The sequence below is a fragment of the Coenobita brevimanus genome, chromosome 23, assembly GCF_032717465.1.
Source record: "Coenobita brevimanus isolate Jiangsu-jjx chromosome 23, ASM3271746v2, whole genome shotgun sequence".
Lineage (NCBI taxonomy): Eukaryota > Metazoa > Arthropoda > Malacostraca > Decapoda > Coenobitidae > Coenobita > Coenobita brevimanus.
Genome location: NC_136976.1, coordinates 6,740,470 through 6,760,057, shown reverse-complemented (window position 1 = coordinate 6,760,057; position 19,588 = coordinate 6,740,470).

The following is a 19,588-nucleotide window of genomic DNA, read 5'->3' as shown; positions in this document are numbered from 1 at the left end:
CATGAACTGTGCAGTCCTGACTCTGCTCTTGTGAGTAGCAGACGTGTTTTTGTCCTCTCGGTGTGTACAGCCACCCCGCCGAACCAACCAAGGTAAGCAATATTTATATATATTTTCCTCTTCGATGGAAAATGATTTATTTTTCATTTGAATGGAAAATTAATCATTATTTGTTTTATGGAAGATTTGTAATGGATTGGAGCTAAAAAAAAAAAAAATCATGTTATCTTTTCAGATATAAGATGCACGACGGTGAAATGGAGAAGATTCGGTGGATGTTTGATAAAGTAGAGATTTCAAGTGATGATCCTCATGAAGACAGGGAAGGTGAAGAGCAAAGGAAACAGAGCAGAAGTGACGGGTGGTTGGGAAAAGACAAGACGACGTGTTGGGAGAAGAATGCACCTAATGCAGCAGGTCGTGGCCCGCTCTCACAATATGGTTCAGGTGAAAGGAGGACCAAAAGGACCAGCCCTAAATGCGCAGTCGCCTACTGAATTTTGAGGACTCTTCATCACTCCTGAAACGTTGGATTTATTGGATGAGATGACTAACATGATCATCAGTGAGAAAAAACAGAATCATGCTCAGCAGTGATGAGCAAAAGACACTGACACTGTGAAAATGAAAGCATTTCTTGGCATAATACTTTTAGCTGGTACTGTATATACTCATCATGCCAACAGGTTAAACCTTGCTGGTCTGTGAAATACGGATGGCACTGGTAATGAGATATTTTGACTGACAGTGTCACTGCATCACTTTCGCTTTCTAATATGCTGCTTAAGATCTGATGACAACAACACGCCTTGCCAGAAGGAAGGTGGATAAGCTTGCTGCAGTCAGAGACCTCTTCGAGATGTTTGTTGGAAATTGTCTGAAGAACCATTCCCCATCAGAATTTCTGAGTGTTGATGAAATGCTTATAGCCTCCAGGGGTAAGTTTCCCTTCAGACAATATAGCCTATACCAAACAAACCAGCCAAGTATGGAGGAAAGATACATGCACTGGCTTCCCGTCCGATCAGCGAAGTTAAGCAGCGTTGGGTCTGGTTAGTACTTGGATGGGTGACCGCCTGGGAACACCAGATGCTGTTGGCATAACGTTCTTCCTACGTGTCAAGTGAGGTTGGTGGAGGATTAGTGCCCCTCCCTGTAAAACAATTAACTCTAAGCCCTTGGCCACCCCGTTTGGGATACAAGGCGTCTGGCAATGAATGAATGAATATGAATATATAAAATGGAAATATATGCAGGAATGCAGCCTAATGGCCCATTTGAGAAAGACATTTCCTCAATGGGTGTGGTTACAAGTCTTATTTCTGAAGTGTCAGGATCTGGCAGAAATGTCACGTTTAACAATTGGTATACTAATTACCCACAGTCCAGATATAACTTCATGACCACAGCCTGACTTCTGTGGGGATACTCCGAAAAAAACAAACGTGGTATTCCTCCTTAATTCTTAGTGATAAAGATCTAACCTAGGTTTGACAGTATGTTTGGATTTACAGATAAAGTCACAGTAGCCTCATACACATCAGATACTATGTCCAAGAAAAATGTTCTGAGCAGCATGCCCCAAGATGACAGTATAAACCTAGATTCTGGTGATAAGAAGAAGCCTGATATCATCACATCGTCTAGTTTAACCAATGGAGGTGTTGATATGGATGGCGAAATGGCAGAGGGGTATGACACTTCAAAATGCAGCTGCGTTGTCCCCTGACCGTTTTCTTTGCCCTCCTGAACATCTCGACTATCAGTTCGTATGACCTATGCTGTCACAACCCTTAGAACAAGCTAAATCGCCGCCTCTTCATCAAGAATGTGTGTTAGCAGCTTACATAGGAGAATATGAAGAGGAGAATGCATCACATACATCTCAAGAAAGATCTCGTAGCAGAAGTTAGAAGAATTTTGCTAGGAGCTGATGGGTCCTCAACACCCAGCCACAGTCATCACAGGAGGCAAAGATGTGCATTCTGTGACAGGTCACGGTGGTAACGTGAAAACAATATGTACCAATTGTGGTAAACGTGTGTAGTGATCACAGCCAGGTGATTGTGAGTTGTATTGCGTGCCAAGATATAATCATCAGGTGATGCATCAGAGTGATCGGTAATGAGGAGGATGTTTGGGAAAAACACAATTCTCTTTCATGGTTTTGTAATGACCCTGTATTTTCCTTGTTCTTTCATTTTTATTGGAACAGTGTGCAGTAATACTCATGTACCATACATTTCTCTAATTTTGTCTTGGTGTGCTTTATCAAGAATATACAACATATTTTTATAGTAACAGAAATAGTTTTGTCACAACAGTGACATATCTCTTTAGTTAGAATTGTACTAGAGAATATTTTGTGGCTTCTTTTTTTTATCTTATTTATAAAGATGCTGATTACAAAAATCATAGGCCATAATGCATAATCTTGTGTGACTTAACCTAATAAATGGTTATTACAATAAAAATGTTACCCGGTATATTTTTCCCATTCTCTTATTACAAAAACAAAACTGTCGGCTATAATAAAATAGTTCTGTTCATTAGTGAGTGGAGGAATATGGCCTTGAAGCAGCAACAATCAAATATGACGAGATTGCGTTGAAAAATACTCCCTTCTCGGTGACTTTTTTTTTTGTGTGTGTGTCCGACTCTGGGCATAGGCTTCACGGACTGCTCCCAAGGCCCAGTAGTCCTCCTACATTCCATACACCTCTACATGTCACCACTTCGGCGCTCACACCCACCGTCCATATTGAATACATGCTAGGGCTGTCTCATGCAGGAGTGGTGTATTGTTATTAGCAGGGATATTTTTACGACATGTCGGCGGGTCTTCTGGTAGAGCAGTAAAGTCTATTTTTATTAATTCAGATCCTTAAACTGTTCCCTGTCCTAGTGGGAACTTGAACCTGGGTGCGGTAGGACTGCAGGCCACGTCTCTGCTGACTGAGCTACCGCCTCATGAATATGCCTTAGGAATTTTTTTGGTGGAATATTTGATGGACAGGATAATGCTGGATAGAATGGGCGTTCGCGAGAGCATAAAACTCGGGACTCTTACCTCAAGATGGCCTACTGCAAGGAACACATCTGCAGAGCCCATTAAAGGGGGAGGGGATGTAACGGCAACCCGAAACCTATTCTACATATTTTGTTTTAATTGGTGCGCAGAATGGTGCGCCTTGGAAGGAGCCCTTGCAGCTTTTGTTTTCCATCAAGATCATATCGTTCCCAGCCACAGTGCTGGGGATGAGGGACCTGGGGACAAAGTATCCAGTCTGGGAGCAGTAGAGGAAAGTGACTGCAGATTTGGGAGAGTGATAGCATTTTCCTGACCACTCCCCCACTCTCTCTCTCTCTCTCTCTCTCTCTCTCTCTCTCTCTCACTGTATGCATTACACACACACACACACACACATACATATACATATATATATATATATATATATATATATATATATATATATATATATATATAAATATATATATATATATATATATATATATATATATATATATATATATATATATATATATATATATATATTATGCTTATATTTATATAATGTATATAAAGTATAATAAATATATATTATATATAATATACAAGTATATTGTATATTGGATTATGGTGTCTGGCAATAGATAGATAGATAGATACTATATAAATATTTTATAATATATATATATATATATATATATATATATATATATATAATATTTAAGATATAAATATATCATAATATATATATACAGTATGTATATATATGATATGCAAATATATTATAATACACATATATAATACATATTATACAGTATATATATATATATATATATATATATATATATATATATATATATATATATATATATATATATATATATATATATATCATACACTACAAGAGAAATGCAACTGAAGTTTTCCATACGATTTTCTCCAGTCCACCCCTTCGCTTTGCTGGATGTTACAATGTTCCAGAAATTTTGAGGTAGGAGGGGAAGTAATTTGGAGGGAAGAGGAAAAAGAATTTGGAGGGAATTTGAGAGAAGAAAGGAAGGTGGGTCTTGTCTCACAGAATCTGTAAAGCTGTTGGTGAGATGGGACGGATTGTTTTGGAGATAAGAGAAGAAGGTTTGCTCTGAGGATAAGAGGAAGTTGGGTTTTGGCGGTAAGAAGGAAAGGAAGATGAGTCTTGGAGGCAGTAGTGTAAGATTTGTTTTCTAGGTAAAAAGGCAAGAGAGGTGCTTCCTGGAAGTAAAAATGCAAAGGTTCATTCTGAGGAAAGAGGGGAAAACTTTTTTTTAGGGGTGAGAGGGAAGAGAAGATGAGTTTTGTTTTGCGGTGTTTGTAGGTCTGAATGGGCTGGAATTTAAAGGTTAGAGGAGACAGGTGGGTCTAACCTTGTGGAGCTTGTAAATTTGGAGATATGGGCGAACGATGTGTCTTAGGGAGCCTTTGATTAAGAGCGGCTCATCGAGGCCTTGCAGCGCGGAATGTCCAGTCCTGTTTCAGTAATTTCAGTCCTATGACGAATCTGGACACTTTAGCTGCTAGCTGTGTGGTATTATATTCAGTGAATGAAAGACTTTTCGAACTAAGAGTAGGAGGGACTTTTCGGACTGGCAATGTTGGCTGTAGCCACATCATCTCTTTAAGTATAGGGCGAACTCCCATACTGAAAAAAAGTAGTTTGGATGTAGCAAAGGCGAAATTAAAAATACGTTATAGGGTCGAAACGGTGAATCTGTATGAAGCATTTTTTGTTGTTGCTTTTACCGTCAGACTATTTTTCCCTAATTATAACGGATCTCTGGTAAGGGATGGATTAATGAAGGCTGTATGTCGCCCCTCTTGTTCAAAAACTCTTCAAAGCTGAATAACATCAATTGGAGATAACAGAACCAAAATGGTTTATAGAAGTGAAAATGGGAGTTAATGCGTATTTCTTCAGATTTTCCTCTAACATGCAAATGATTTAGAGGTACTTGTTTGTATATTCCAGTAATAAACAAGAATGAGGTAGAGGAGTTCGAATCGCAGTCCTCCCTTGCTGGAACCACGTTCAGTAATGGATACTGTGTCTGGTGGGTCGACTCCCATCTTTTGGTGTTCTAGCCTGTCATTTCACACATTCTGGTTTGCAAAATCTTCTTAAAGGCTTCAGTCAAAAGCTGAGAACTGACTCGAGATACCAGGCTTAGATATACATAGTAATTTTCGGGCCAGTCGATCCAAAGAGAAAGGTGTGAGGGGGTCACAACGAGCTAAGGTAATTTATACAGAGAGAGAGAGAGAGAGAGAGAGAGAGAGAGAGAGAGAGAGAGAGGTGGGGGCTATGGCAAAATATCAAAAGATGAAGGTAAGTATTGAGAGAGAATTTAACATGATGAGCATAGCTATTGTTCATATCTAGGTACTTTTAAAACATTTTTCAGTAACTGTAACTGGGGATTGAATAATACTTCAATATATGAACTGCCTTCTTTTTTTCAAGAGGGGGGGGCTACTACGTTTATATGTTTATTAGCTGTTCAAATATATATCTCTGCACAGTAAGGATAACACATCGGATATCTGGGTCTTGTAAAAGGGTGATGTGAACGAATAATCGTACTGAGCGACAGCGAGGCTTATCAGTTTGTCTGTACGGCTGACTCAGTTAATCTATGGACATTTGCAGTAAATGGGAAGAACAATTAGTAGTACAAGAAGCGGTGCCAAGGCATAGCAAACCCATACCCCGCAGGCATTTTAGTGGTGACGTATAAACACAACAGGATATCTAGTCAAAGATGTCACATATCAAATTTGGAGTAAATAGGGTGAAAATTTACGAGTTTATGCCCATTTGAAATTTTAGGCCCGATCCACCTGATATTGACCCCCCCCCTACCGCTAACTGGGGGGTGACCCCCCCTGATGTAATGAGCATGTTATAGGATTCAGATTTGAAAGATGCACCTTTTGGTTTTGGTTTCATGCCGATACGACGAATCTGAAAGGAGTTATGGCGAAAAAAAATATTACCCATACTTTTTTAAAACATTTTTTCTAGGCCTACAGCCTGGGCCTTGCCCCAGTTTGGCCTAAACGTTAATCAGGTGATTAGGTCATAGTCCATCATCCCTGCAATTTTAGTCAATATCGCACCAGTAGTTTTCGCGTAAAGTTGTTAACAGACAGACAGACAGACAGACAGATAAACAAACAAACAGACAAACCGAGTGAAAACAATACCCGTCTCCGAATCCCTCCGGGGTGGTGACGGGTCAATATCCCTTCCAAATGCAGCACATAGCCTCATCAGTCACTCTAATACGGTATTATGAAGAGTTTGGAAGGAAGATTTTTAAACCGTTGTCATTTTGTATGTATGCTACATAGTAATAAGGCTTAGCAGTCCTACTCCGTGCCTCACACCTTAACATGTCACCACCTCAGCTTTATTTCCACAAATTATCTGGTCGTATCCCAAAAATGTCAGTTAACTGACTGAACCAACAGTAAATATTTTCTGGATAGATAAAGGGAGTGTCTTACATGTCAGGACCAACTTGCCTAGCCCCGGGTTCCTAGGCTCCTCTTGGGGTGACAAAGGACTGGATGATGAATGGATGGATTAATTAATTAGCAAGAAAACTGTAGCCATTAATACTAGGATATCTGCATGTCGCGTTATTTGCAAGATTGGAGCAGATGCGAATATGAGTATTAAGCTGTCTGCTGATATACAGGGTGGTCTTTTACTTCGATTCCCTTGTATGTGCCGAGGCTGGCTCAGTCTGCTGGTGGTAGGATCGCAGCGTTTTGGCTCCTACATGAAATTAGTAAAAAAGCAGACATTGTATAGCATGAGCAGGGTAAATGGGAAGTCACTGATATGGGGTAGACACTAATAATGGTAAATGAACCTTTCCCGCAGCACATGAGAATTCTTTTGCAGATGACAAGGGGTGTTCAGTGAATCGACAGTGGAAGATGCATGTCTGATATAGTATGAACTGACTGTGTAATAGAATATACAGTGGACTGAACACTTTACACATGATTCATGATGTAGACAACGACTTATGGTAAGGAGAACGTGTTGTAGAATGTTATTTTTTAAGATAAATATATTATTGAAAAAGACTAAAAATTAACTCTAGCTCATATGGAAATACTGAACTTGGACGAATAATCAGACTAAATCAAAGCAGTTTTCATATCTTTAGTGAAACACTTCCGACAATAAAGTCAGTAATATTAATACAGTGATGAGGTTTCATATTCCTAAGGATTTTTTTTTTTTTTTTTTTTTTTTCATGTTCTTGACATTTGTGTTGGGGTTGTTCACCTCCCCACCCTTCTTCCCAGGGCTCTTTGCCACGGCCTTCTTACAATGTCTTTGTAACTTTTTGTAGTGAAGTTTTGTAGATCAGTTATACATATATTAGACTCGTGGACGAGCGGTTGTTATACGTGAGTAGTTTTGTATGTAGATAATCATCGTTCCCATTTGTCATGCAATGACAGGAGATGTAAAGTTGAGTATGGGACTATTTTTATTTGTCTTGGAAATATTAACAAAGTCTCTCACACACGAGGAAATATAAATTAGAGTCCCGCGAGCTCTCTCTCGCTCTCTCTCTCTCTCTCTCGCCCATGTTGCTAGACTCCTTCTCCCTACTACCTGTCGGTTGTATGGCCTGTCTCCTTCTGACCTGAAAATCCTACATTCTCATTTTAGCAGGGGTTGTGTCACGTGGAATAAACTGACGTGAAGTTTCTAGAAGCCTGTGTGTGAGTATATGTGTATGTGTGTGTATGGTCACGATGCATTGTTCGTATGCCCATCTCGCTGACACACTACCTATCTCATCCCTTGACCTGCTGCTTCCGGTGTTTTGTCAACATTCCTTCACTTAGAGTTGCAAGCTCATATCCCATTCCCAGGCTTGCCTGGTGCTCTGTCTATCTATCTATCAATCATGTTTTCTATAATGAATTGTATTTATAATATGTAGTCCTGACATCGCTTGGTCACGCCGCTGGAGGTCTTCCTACAGCAATCATTATTGACATATGCTAATCCTTTAATACATAATATTGATTATAATATTGTAATGGTTCAGTAATAATATTGTAGTAACATTGTAGTAATAATTGTAACATTGTATGAATTGTTACATAACACTGGAGTAATGCATAATTGTGTTGGCCTTATAATTGTAGTTACATTTTGTTAATGCAGCTGTTACATTATTGTGTTGGCCTTATAATTGTAGTTAAAGTTACATAAAAGTTACATCTTGTTAATGCAACTGTTCCATAATTGTTACATATTGTTTGTAGTTATATAATTGTAGCAATTATAACATAATGCAATCGTTTGTCGTTACATAATTGTTACATATCGTTTGTAGTTATATAATTGTAGCAAATGTAACATAATGCAATCGTTTGTCGTTACATAATTATTACATATCGTTTATCGTTACATAATTGTAGCAAGTGTAACATAATGCAATCGTTTGTCGTTACGTAATTGTTACATACCGTTTGTAGTTACATAATTGTAATAATTACAGTCCTGACATCGAATCCGGTCATGCTGCGGTCGATGATACTGATGATGTGCCATGTCACTAGCTTGTGCAGACAACAATTTGCTTTTTGTTTCACTTATAGAAGGAGTTTATGTGGTATTTTGGGATTTATAGTAACACTTATGCTTATTTTCATTTGTTTGTTATGTGATCTTACTGTATTTTCTTTTCTTTCTTTTTTTTTTTGTATTGATTTTCTGTAGTTTGTTTTTCTTCGTTTGTCTACGCTTTTTTGGTGTTGTCCGAGGTTGCATAATTGCTGGTTAATTCCCTTGGGACCCTTTTTAAAGGATTAATTTATATTGCACAGATATTACTGAAAATGATATTATATAACCCCATATTTTGTTATTTTATATAAAAAATATATATACAGTATATACAGTATTAACTATATACACAGACTTGTTGTGTACTTATCGTGGGCAATATATGTGTCAGCACTGTGTGGAAATCTTTGTCTTCACGATTGTGCTGAAGATGTTCATTCTTGCTAACGTCATTTGTTTTGGCCATTTTTTCTTTTCCTGGTTTTCCTTGTAACGTAATTTATCTGTTTCCACTTGGTAATTTTAATTAATAAATGTTTAATACAGTTCTTTTGATCGCTCACTGAGAAGCTGTGATAGTATATTTTCTTTATTACTTTGTAGATGTAATAATGTATAGCTGTATGTATGAAACACGTATTTTATGTAGGTATAAATGGTAACACTCGGTAGTAAATAAATGGTATAGTAAATGAATTTATACAGTGTAGAATATTTATCGTTGGTGCAAGTATTTAATGACTGAATTATGAAGTTAATTGAAGTAGGTATATGTATTGAAGTTGTAACCGTACAGCACGTGTTATACGTTTGTGCAGAAGTTTTTTGTCTATCACTGTGTATTGTACAAATGAAGTAACTATGTAACTCACTCATTTTTACCTTGGTGGGAACGGTGTGAGTGGTGTCGCATGTGGTGATAGTGTTGTCCTTCACGGGTTGATTGACGTGTTGTGGGGTGTCAGACACACGGCTTGGCGTCGTCTCAGCACACGTATGGTGACGTCGACTTCCCACACTGGTAGCTGTGGTGAGTAAATGAGTAGCGATGAGTAGCCTGAGTGAAGATGAGTGAGTAAGATGACTTATGAATATGGGCTTGGTATTTTCTTCGTCATCTTGACCTCTTCACTCCTGAGTCAGCGGTGGAGGTTGGTGGACGGTAGGAGAGAAAGGAGGGTGAGGTCAGATGGTTGTGGGTTGTGAGTCGTGTCTCACTCTTCGTTTTTTTTTTTTTTTTCCTCGATGTATTCTCGGTCCTTTCCTCTTGTGATTTACTCTTTGTTGGATGAAGACTGCCGCTACTTGTAGGTGAGTGTAGAAGATTATACAGACGACTCGTAGAGTTGTTACTTGTGTTGATCGTAGATGGTTGTAGTTCGTTGGTTCGTCGTAGAAATTGGAAGATTCTTTGTATCAATATTTTGTTAAACTACTGGCAAGGCGTCCTGTGACCTCTTCACCTCTACATCAAAGTGATGATTGGGCAGACAGAGGGGGGGGTTGGAGAGAATACTATCAGGAGCTGGTTGTGAGTTGTTGGTTGTAAGAGGTATTTTTGTTTTCAATCTTGATAATGCAGAATCAACTGTACACTCGTAGACTCGTAGGCTCGTAGGCTTGTAGACTTGCAGACTCATAGGCTTGTAGCTTGTATTTTGTAGGAATTCACTGTTGATTCGTAGACGAGGTTCGTACGTTCGCTGCCGCCATATCTTACAGTAACTTTGTGGAAACTTGTAGTGAAATTTTGTAGATCAGTTATACATATAGTAGACTCGTGGACGAGTGGTTGTTATCTATGAGTAGCTTTGTAAGTAGATAATCTTGGTTCCCTTTTGTCATGCAATGACAGGAGAGGTAAAGAATAGTATGGGATTATTTTTATTTGTCTTGGATATATTAAGAAGGTCTCTCACACACGAGTGAAGTATAGAGTCCCTCGAGCTACCTCCTGTCTCGCTCTCTCTCTCTCTCTCTCTCTCTCGCCCATGTTGCTCCCTACTACCTGCCGGTTCTATGGCCTGTCTCCTTCTGACCTGAAAATCCTACATTCTCATTTTATCAGGGGTTATGTCACATGGAATAAACTGATGTGAAGTTTCTATAAGCCTGTGTGTGAGTATGTGCGTATGTGTGTGTATGGTCACGATGCGTTGTTCGAGTGCCTATCTCGCTGACAGACTACCTATTTCATCCCCTGACTTGCTGCTTCCGGTGTATTGTCAACATTCCTTCACTTAGAGTTGCAAGCTCATATCCCGTTCCCAGGATTGCTTGGTGCTCTGTCTATCTATCTATCTATCATGTTTTCTATAACGAATTGTATTTATAATATGGAGTCCTGACAGCCTCACACCTTTATTTCTTGGCCCACTGGCCTGAAAGCTACCATGCATACCTGGGACAGGTAACTTGAAGCGTCATTCTCAGATATTCATTTAAGGTCCTTAAAATTATCATAGGCCCACCAAGGCCTAGATTGAACTGGCGAGTTATCACCAAAAGATGGGCAGAAGTGGGTGAGTAAGCACCAACTGACGGTCGAGTAATCACCCAAATACGGGCTAATAACTGCCAAAAGAAGGATGGATAACCACCTAAAGAAGGGCGAATTACCAACAAAAGAAGGGCGAACAACCACCAAAAAACGGGCGAAAAACCACCAGAGGATGGGCGAGTGACCACCAAAAGAAGGGCGTGAACCACAGAAAGATGGGCGAGTAGTCACCAAAAGAAGTGAGCAATCACAAAAAGATGAGAGTAAAGCCATCAAACACCTGCAATCCCAATACAGGCTTGTGTTATATGCGACTTGGAACACAATTTAAGTACCAAGCTATTTTTATTCGAACCAGCCATCTAGCCTATTTGTTCAGTGATTCCTTCGTCTTTTATGAATTAAGACTGCAAGCGAATATTGTATATATGTATAAGGAGCACACTTTGGTAAATATCAGCGTATTTGCTCTACAATGTGTCATGTCCTTTCTAATTATATATACAGTATATATATATATATATATATATATATATATATATATATATATGGAGCCTCTGTGGTACAGTGGTAGAGTGTGTGTTTCGCATGCTGGTGAGCGCGGGTTTGCCTCCCACCAGAGTTGTAAAAACTTTGGGAAGCGTTCACCAAGCCACTTGCTACTTTGGCAGACACAAGTATGCTTGCACCCAGTCGGCTTAAGCTGGGCTGATTACACTTGGTTCACAGACTACACACACACATCCAAAGCCACTACAACACTACAATCACACTCACAAGGACTTCTTACCCTACATACAATCTCTACCAGACAGCCTAAGCCACTGGGTGGAGATGCATTGGTTGTATCGTCCCTGCTTCAGTAGGGATAGGCCGGTCCTGCAGTGGACCTCAATGACTGATGATGATGAAGATGATATTCTGTATATATGCTTTATGACAGGCTGTAGAAATCCCTGTGTTTTTACGGTACACTTGTACATTTCCTTCTTTGTGTTAGAAGTAATTATTTTATTGCTGGAAATGTTATGCCTTGGTCAGTATTCGGCAGTAGGAAATTCGTAGATTCTTTGCCGAGTAAATAATGGCAGAAAAAATAATGTGAAAGAAAAAAAATAACACTGTAGTTTTTCATCCCTTTAAGATTTTCAGCCGCTTCTCATAATCTTCAACTTTTCTGCCATAATCAGAAAACTTTGCGTTGACGAAAATAGTGGTGGAAGAAGTGTTGGTAAAGGAAAAAATGGTAGATGATAAGAACAGTCCACTCACTGCTTACCCCACTACTCTCAATAATTCTCTTCATCTTGCATCATAATATGAAAGTAATTGTCGCAAATAAAATGACTGAGAAAATAATGGTACCAAAATAAGAGTAACGAATAAGAACAATCAAGTCACAGCTTATCCCTATCTTGAAATTTTACGTTATCCTCCATAATCCTGGACACCTTTACTTCATTTATCATAACAAAATAATGATGGAAATAATATTGGTGGAGAAAAATATGTTAGAAAAATAATAGCAAGGAGTATTAATAATCCATCAGTTGTTAGCTCATTGCAAGATTTTATCTTATCCTCGGCTCCTCCATCCCCTCAAGCATAATACAATAATTATAGTAAAGAAAGTAACGGCAGAAAAAAAAATTGGTAAAGATGATGGTAAAGAAAATAACAGTAAGGAGAAAGACTAATCAAGACACTGTTCACTCCTAAAATTTGCCAATACTCTTCATTATTCTGGGTTTCTCGACCTCCTTTGCTATAATAATAATATTATCTCTTTTCATTTACAAGGCGACTGACGCTGACCACGTAATGCACTTTGACTCATTATGAGTCATAAATTTCTGTATGAGCCTCTGAAGTGTACAACCCTACCCTATCTCCTCCTCTGCTCTCCTCTCTCTTCCTTTATTACATCTCCTCTGTCTCCCTCTCCACTCCTTTGGTTCTTCAACGACCTCTTCAGCCCTCCTTGATCACATCCTCTTGTTCCTCCTCCTCCTCCTCCTACACAATAGCTTCCCCTCGTCCAGTCTTCACTCTTCCCTCTCACTCCCTAACCTCTGATTACATATTCCCCTCTCATCTTTAGCCCATTTACATACCCCCTTTGTCCGTCTCACTCTGTGTCCCATTATTTCTTTTTCTGTTCACTATATCCTTTCCTCGTCATTTATGTACTTCACTGTATTATCATTTATTTTAACTACTTATCTGTCTGTTTGTGCATGTAGGTTTTACTCTCTCATCCTTGTCCATGTCCATCACATTGCCATTTTACTGTATCAGTCCCATCCACAAATCTGCCCTGTACATCACTACACATCTCTTTATCTCCTTTTCTACTCATCCTTCTTACTTGTGGTAATCTGTTTCTTCACATATCACTATATCTGCTCTCCCAGTTCCATCCACAACCTTCATTTCAGTCCAGCTCCTGCATTCAAATCATACCATCACGTTGATCCACTTCCTCCATTCTGCACAAAATAACACACATTTTCTATCTCTTACTTTCCACACAACGTCATTCTGTTTTCCCATCCGTAAACTTTTTTTTTTTTTTTTCAATCTCTGCCTTCCTGTCTAATCATCGCCATCATTCATTTCACATCATATATAATTCCCTTTACATAATTATCTCATTGTTCTTTCAAAAAACCCAGTTATATATACCTGCTTTCTTACCTCTTCATGACTCCCATCCACTTCACAGCATACATTATTTGTCCCTCCACATATCATGGCTTTCCCCTTCCCGTACAATCCCCAAGTCCCATTCTCTACCCAGCCCCTCTGTTTGTCATATTATCACTTTCATTCATCTCTCCCATTCCACATATTTAAACATACTGGTGTCTGCCCCTGTTTGTTAAAACTTTTTCTACCTTGCTTCTCCTTCATTCCCTTTTTCGTATCCTCATCCTTTCTTATCCGCTCTTCTTTCCTCTTCCACCTCCTCCATCATCATTATCTCCGCCCCATTTCGGCGTGCATAAAGGTGGGGAGGAATGCTCCACCCACACTCCCACCCCACTCTCCCTCCATTCCCTCCCTCCTTCTTGCTCCTCACGCCTCCACCATCTTCGACGATGCTCTCATCCTTCCCTCACCTTCGTAAACTTTCATCGCGCCAGTGATGTATATGAAAGTACCGACCGCTAATGGGGTATGGCGGTGAGAAACTTGATGTGTATATTTGTCATCATTTACTGTATATCGTCCGTTCCCAATACACACACTGCCTGTTTTCTTCTTCCTTTTCCTTCGCCCACCCATTAGGTCACATTTGTTAAATGACTGTCCGTTACATGGTACCGAAGTTTTATATACTCTGTTGTGTATACTATATTGTCATTTTTCATATTTTTTGTGTTGTTGCTCATTTCCTTAAATAAATGTTTCCCTTAATTTAATCTGTTCATTGCAAGGGATCAGCCAAATGGCTTTGTTATTATTGTTGCTGTTGTTATTATAAATGCTGTTGTTGTTGCCTTAGACTTCATCGTCGTGAAGTTATAATGCAATATTTCTTGAGCCACGTTCCTTGTAATTGATAGGTATATTTGAATCATCACAGCTATGATTATTCATAACCAGTAACATTATTTTTATATGCGTGCGTGTAATAATTTGCATCTGAGTGACAGTGTAGAATATACCATTAATTATGCTTCATTATTAGTGCTGCATATGTTTTGCTATTGCCTGACGGAACATGCCCTATACATCACAGTGCAACAGCTGTGTTTACATGTCATTCATGCAGAGCCTATAACAGTATGAAGCTGCTGTACTCGTTTTTTAAACACGTCTTGCATTTTTTTTTCGATGCCAGTTAGTGGATTCAGTATACCACCTGGAGCGATAGCCACCGTGCAGTTGAAAGAGCACACACACACACACACACACACACACACACACACACACACACACACACACACACCTCATACTGCCACACTTCACACTCAGCTCAGTCAGTTTTCACATTTCATAGATCCCAAGCTGAAGTGAATATTTAATGTAAGCCTGACAGAGCCTTGCATTAGCTATGCTAAGACAGGCAGCTGAAGTTGGGGATTAAGGTCCAAAGGAGTGTGTGTGTGTGTGTGTGTGTGTGTGTGTGTGTGTGTGTGTATTTTGTAATCAATAGGAACTAATTTTGTACAAATGATGTGCTCTGTTAGAGAGAGAGAGAGAGAGAGAGAGAGAGAGAGAGAATGCTTCTAAATCTTTTATGCTTATGGGAAGAGTAAACGGTTTGACTACTTAGCCATAACAACACACCAACGATTATGCAAGACCTTCGGGGTACCAGATCGATATACCAAAGCGCATTAAAAAGATAAATGAGACACATACAACTAGCACAAATTTTATCGACACCCCCTGCTATCCATTTTGAAAAATGTTCTCTTAAATTATATACTGTGTTGTGTAATGTTGTCTCCTTCCTTATCACACAGGTTCCTATGGTTCACTCGCAACTCAGTGAAATGGACTGGTGTTACCTGGAATACATTATTAGAGAATATTAGATCAGGAGCTGGTTAACATCAGCAAGGTTGAACGTAGGAAATACATTGATTTTTTTTTTTTTTTTCGGTGACTGCAGAACATCCTCAAAGCCACTACCTCCTTCAGAAGCACACTCGGCACGGGAATGGGAGTTTACGGGAACGATCAACTAGACTTTTGGGCGGGTCTTTTTATCCAAATTTGCTTGAACCAGAAGACGAGGACTTGAATATCTAACAAGGCGGTTGCGTAACTTAGTCGCGGGGAAATGGGCGCTTTCCTTGTCAGTAACGCGCGTCTCCTTTAGCCGTTGCAGTAATTACTGAATTCTCAGTGGCTTTGAATATTTCATAACATATATTCCAGAACTGATTAGTCAGGACATTATACCTTAATATTTTATTGTGTTGAGACTTTAGGGCAGTTACATGAAAATGGCATAGGGATACACGAGTCTGAAACAAAGTTTTATTCTTGACCATAATAACCCAAATGCTTCCCCTGAGGAAGTTTTTGAGAGAACCAGTGAGTTATTAATGCAAACTGTGTCGATTAAGGGCAATATGAATAGGACGCATTGAGATATTAAGGTATCATATGCTAAATAATAGCTGAGAGGGAGCCGCTAAGGAGCCTATAATACACCTGAAACACTGCCCTAACTGGCATTTATTCTCCTCTGGTGTTGTTGAGGCTGGGGTGAGTGAATGCAGTGATGTGTCACCGCATTAGCGGCTTGTTTGATTAAAACCCCTTCTTATCACTCCGCCAACCCACACACACCCGCCTCTTCCGTCTTCCCGGTCGATGAACAGGTCGCTGTTACAGAGTTTGGCATTCACGCGGCTGTGATAAATGCCTGAGATATCGGTGTAACTATGACGGAATAGAGACGTGGACAAACTGTCACGGGGCATATGTGTTCGTGTGTGTGTTTCTACCTGGTGTTGGTCATCCTACACATCTTTTCCTATCATCTTCAGTGTTCTCCTCTCTTTTCACATTCCTCCAGTCCCGATTAGATTATTCTTCCGTGTTGTTTTTGTTGTAGTTATTATTATCATTGCTTGGCGGAATCTTTCGATTCGGCAAGCTTAGTGGTGAGTTCCGTACGTTTGTCTGTTTGTTAGTCTGGAATCTACAGGTCACAGTTTTGTGCCAGTCGTTCAGAAAAAGAAAAAAAAATAGAGGATAGGTATCCACAAACCCTGAAAGCTTACTGTTTTTCATCAAAATCGGTCAAAGGCCTTGGGCTGGGTGGGAGGTTGAAACCCCTCAATGGCCGTGTGTCCGGAAATCGTCGGGACCCAGTGGCCGGTCCTGCCATCATCTTGTTTAAATTTCAAAAATCGATTTTCTTTCACTACATTGAAGAGAAATGTCTGACGCACCTGACAATGTAATTTTTAGCTTTCTAAACCCATCCCGTGCTTTGCAATGAAGCGCGAAAATTTTTCGCCGAATGACTGCCTACACGCCGGTGAAAACTAACCAGACAATCGGATCATCCGGCAAGTGTTCTGCCTAGGCAGTTTCATTATTATTATTATTATTATTATTATCCAGTCCCATTTTTCCCTCGGGAGAGTTGAGGTCCGGGACTAGGTTATAACTAGTCATGGCATTGTTCCTTTCATTGCCATGACATATTTTCTTTATAATCTTAACTCCTTTAGATTCAGGGAGACTTTTGGAACTGGAGATGTCAGAAACAACCTTGGTTGTCTTTCAGTAAAAGAGGTCTCGAGCTAAATAGAAGCATCTGTATGAAGCAAGAATAAAATAAGAAACGTCATCGGATTGAAGGGGCTAAGGCTATGGTGACCAGTCCTGGGTTTATTATCTGAGCGATGAAAACTCCAACCACCTCTCAAATGCAAAATCTTTTAAGTTCAGTCCGGTGTAAAACGGCCAGAATGATTCAGTTCGTGACTTCTGTTGCAGATGGAACACTAAGCAGTATGGAAAACTATAAACAACATGTGCCTTTCGTCTTAAGAAAGGAGAGAAGGTTGAAATGTTAGTGTCTTTCGTGTTACAGGGTCTTTTTGGGTACACTGTGTTCAAATGGGTTTGGAGGGCGCGTGTAATAGCGACAGAGAAGATACAGTTGAGTTCATCTGTTGGTACGGAGGTTTGTACCATCGACCTTTTTAGGTATAGGGGCAATGTCTAAATTATATTTTCATTTGATCCCTACTAAGATTTGTTTTATGCCTTTCAGTTAAATGTACTATGGCTTGCAGCAATTCGTAACTGTTGTCATATCCTACACAGTAGTAATAGGGCGAAAAGTTGCATACTATTTTACTGCGTCTTCAAACCAAGGGCATGTCCGTCATTTTTATACCAGACGCGTCATATCGGAAAGCTGTGAGCAGAAAATAAATAGCTTGCCAATTTTATTCATGTGTTAGGAAGATCAGCGAACAGAAAGAACTGAGAAGCAAAACTGGTAAAATCATCAGTCAAACTTCTGTTACTGCGTCTAATTCACACACAGGGTATGTCCGTCACTTTTATACCAGCCACACCATATCAAAGAGCATCATGTGTGGGTTAGAAATAACATGTCAAATTTCTCCCATGTTAAGAAGACTGGCGAACAGAGAGAACTGAGAAGTAAAACTGGTAGAATAATTAGGAGAAGTGATGTCTTCTATTGTACAAGAAACTTTCTCTTTGTAGTGGAATGGCAAATGTTAGGCTGCTATTTCGTGAAGAGTAGTCATTGTTCCTCTCGGGTGTTCTGTGGAGATTATAAAGAGCATGACTCCAGCCCATCCATCATCATTAAAAAAAAAAAAAAAAAAGAATCCGGTATTTGCCGAAGAAAAGCCGGAACCCGTATAATAAACGTGACATTAAGGATTCGTATTCATGGTGGCATAAGAGACTTCGTAGCACCTCTTGCTCTTCGATATATAATTTTTTAATATTACAGCTTAACTTTCTCAGATATGCTATGCACATCGTTTTAATATCGACATAGCTTACATTAATAATATATAAGAGGATACTGACTTGTAAAGCGATTAATAAATAGCAAAGGAGAGGTATTACGAAATAAACAGTGCCACTGGGAATAAGACCTGATGACTTAATATCCTGTCCTCACATTCAGAGAGCAGTTTGCCATCTTAACCGTGGTGTACATACACTTGACGTGAATTATGGCCACTAATACAGGCCAGGTAAAATTATGTTAAGGGTAACGACGGTGGACTACGGTGTTATTACGGCATGATGATGAATGGCTGACTTTTCCTTCTTACTTTCACCTTGTCTAAATGTAGTCGTTTGCGGCATAATTCAGATTAACCTCGCCTTGAGACCCATTATCCTGGTCATTACAGAGGACACGACCAAAACCCGAGAGACATTGCTGAAACTTTGGAATGGAAACCTGAACCCGAATTCACTACCATATATACCATCAGCTGCCTCACGTAACTAGGATTTGATATTCCAGGAATGAGACATTTAGTTAGAGCTATTGAGGGTGATACCGTTTTTCATATTGAACAAAAGACATCATGTCTTTCTTGCTTTTGTTTTGCCCATGAGTTCTCGGCTGACCACCTGACCCTTGATTTAGTGATCTCTTCTGTCCTGACTATAAACATGGGCAGCAGCTTCAGTTGTCATCTTCACACATCCCTCCACAGACTGGGTGTGTGAAGGCCAGTCAGGAACAACCATGTGCTTATTCATAAATTCCTTGACCTGTGATGTTGTCAAACAGCAGATAAGGCGGGATTCTGAGACTCCTGAAGTTCAGTCACTAAGGTCCGAAAGTGAAGTCGCCTCAGTATTGATTGATCGTGTTTTCCTGGGTTTTACTCTGTTATCTCCTATTGGGTCATCTCATCTCCTTCACCTCTAATCTTCAGTATCTTCTTTACAGCAT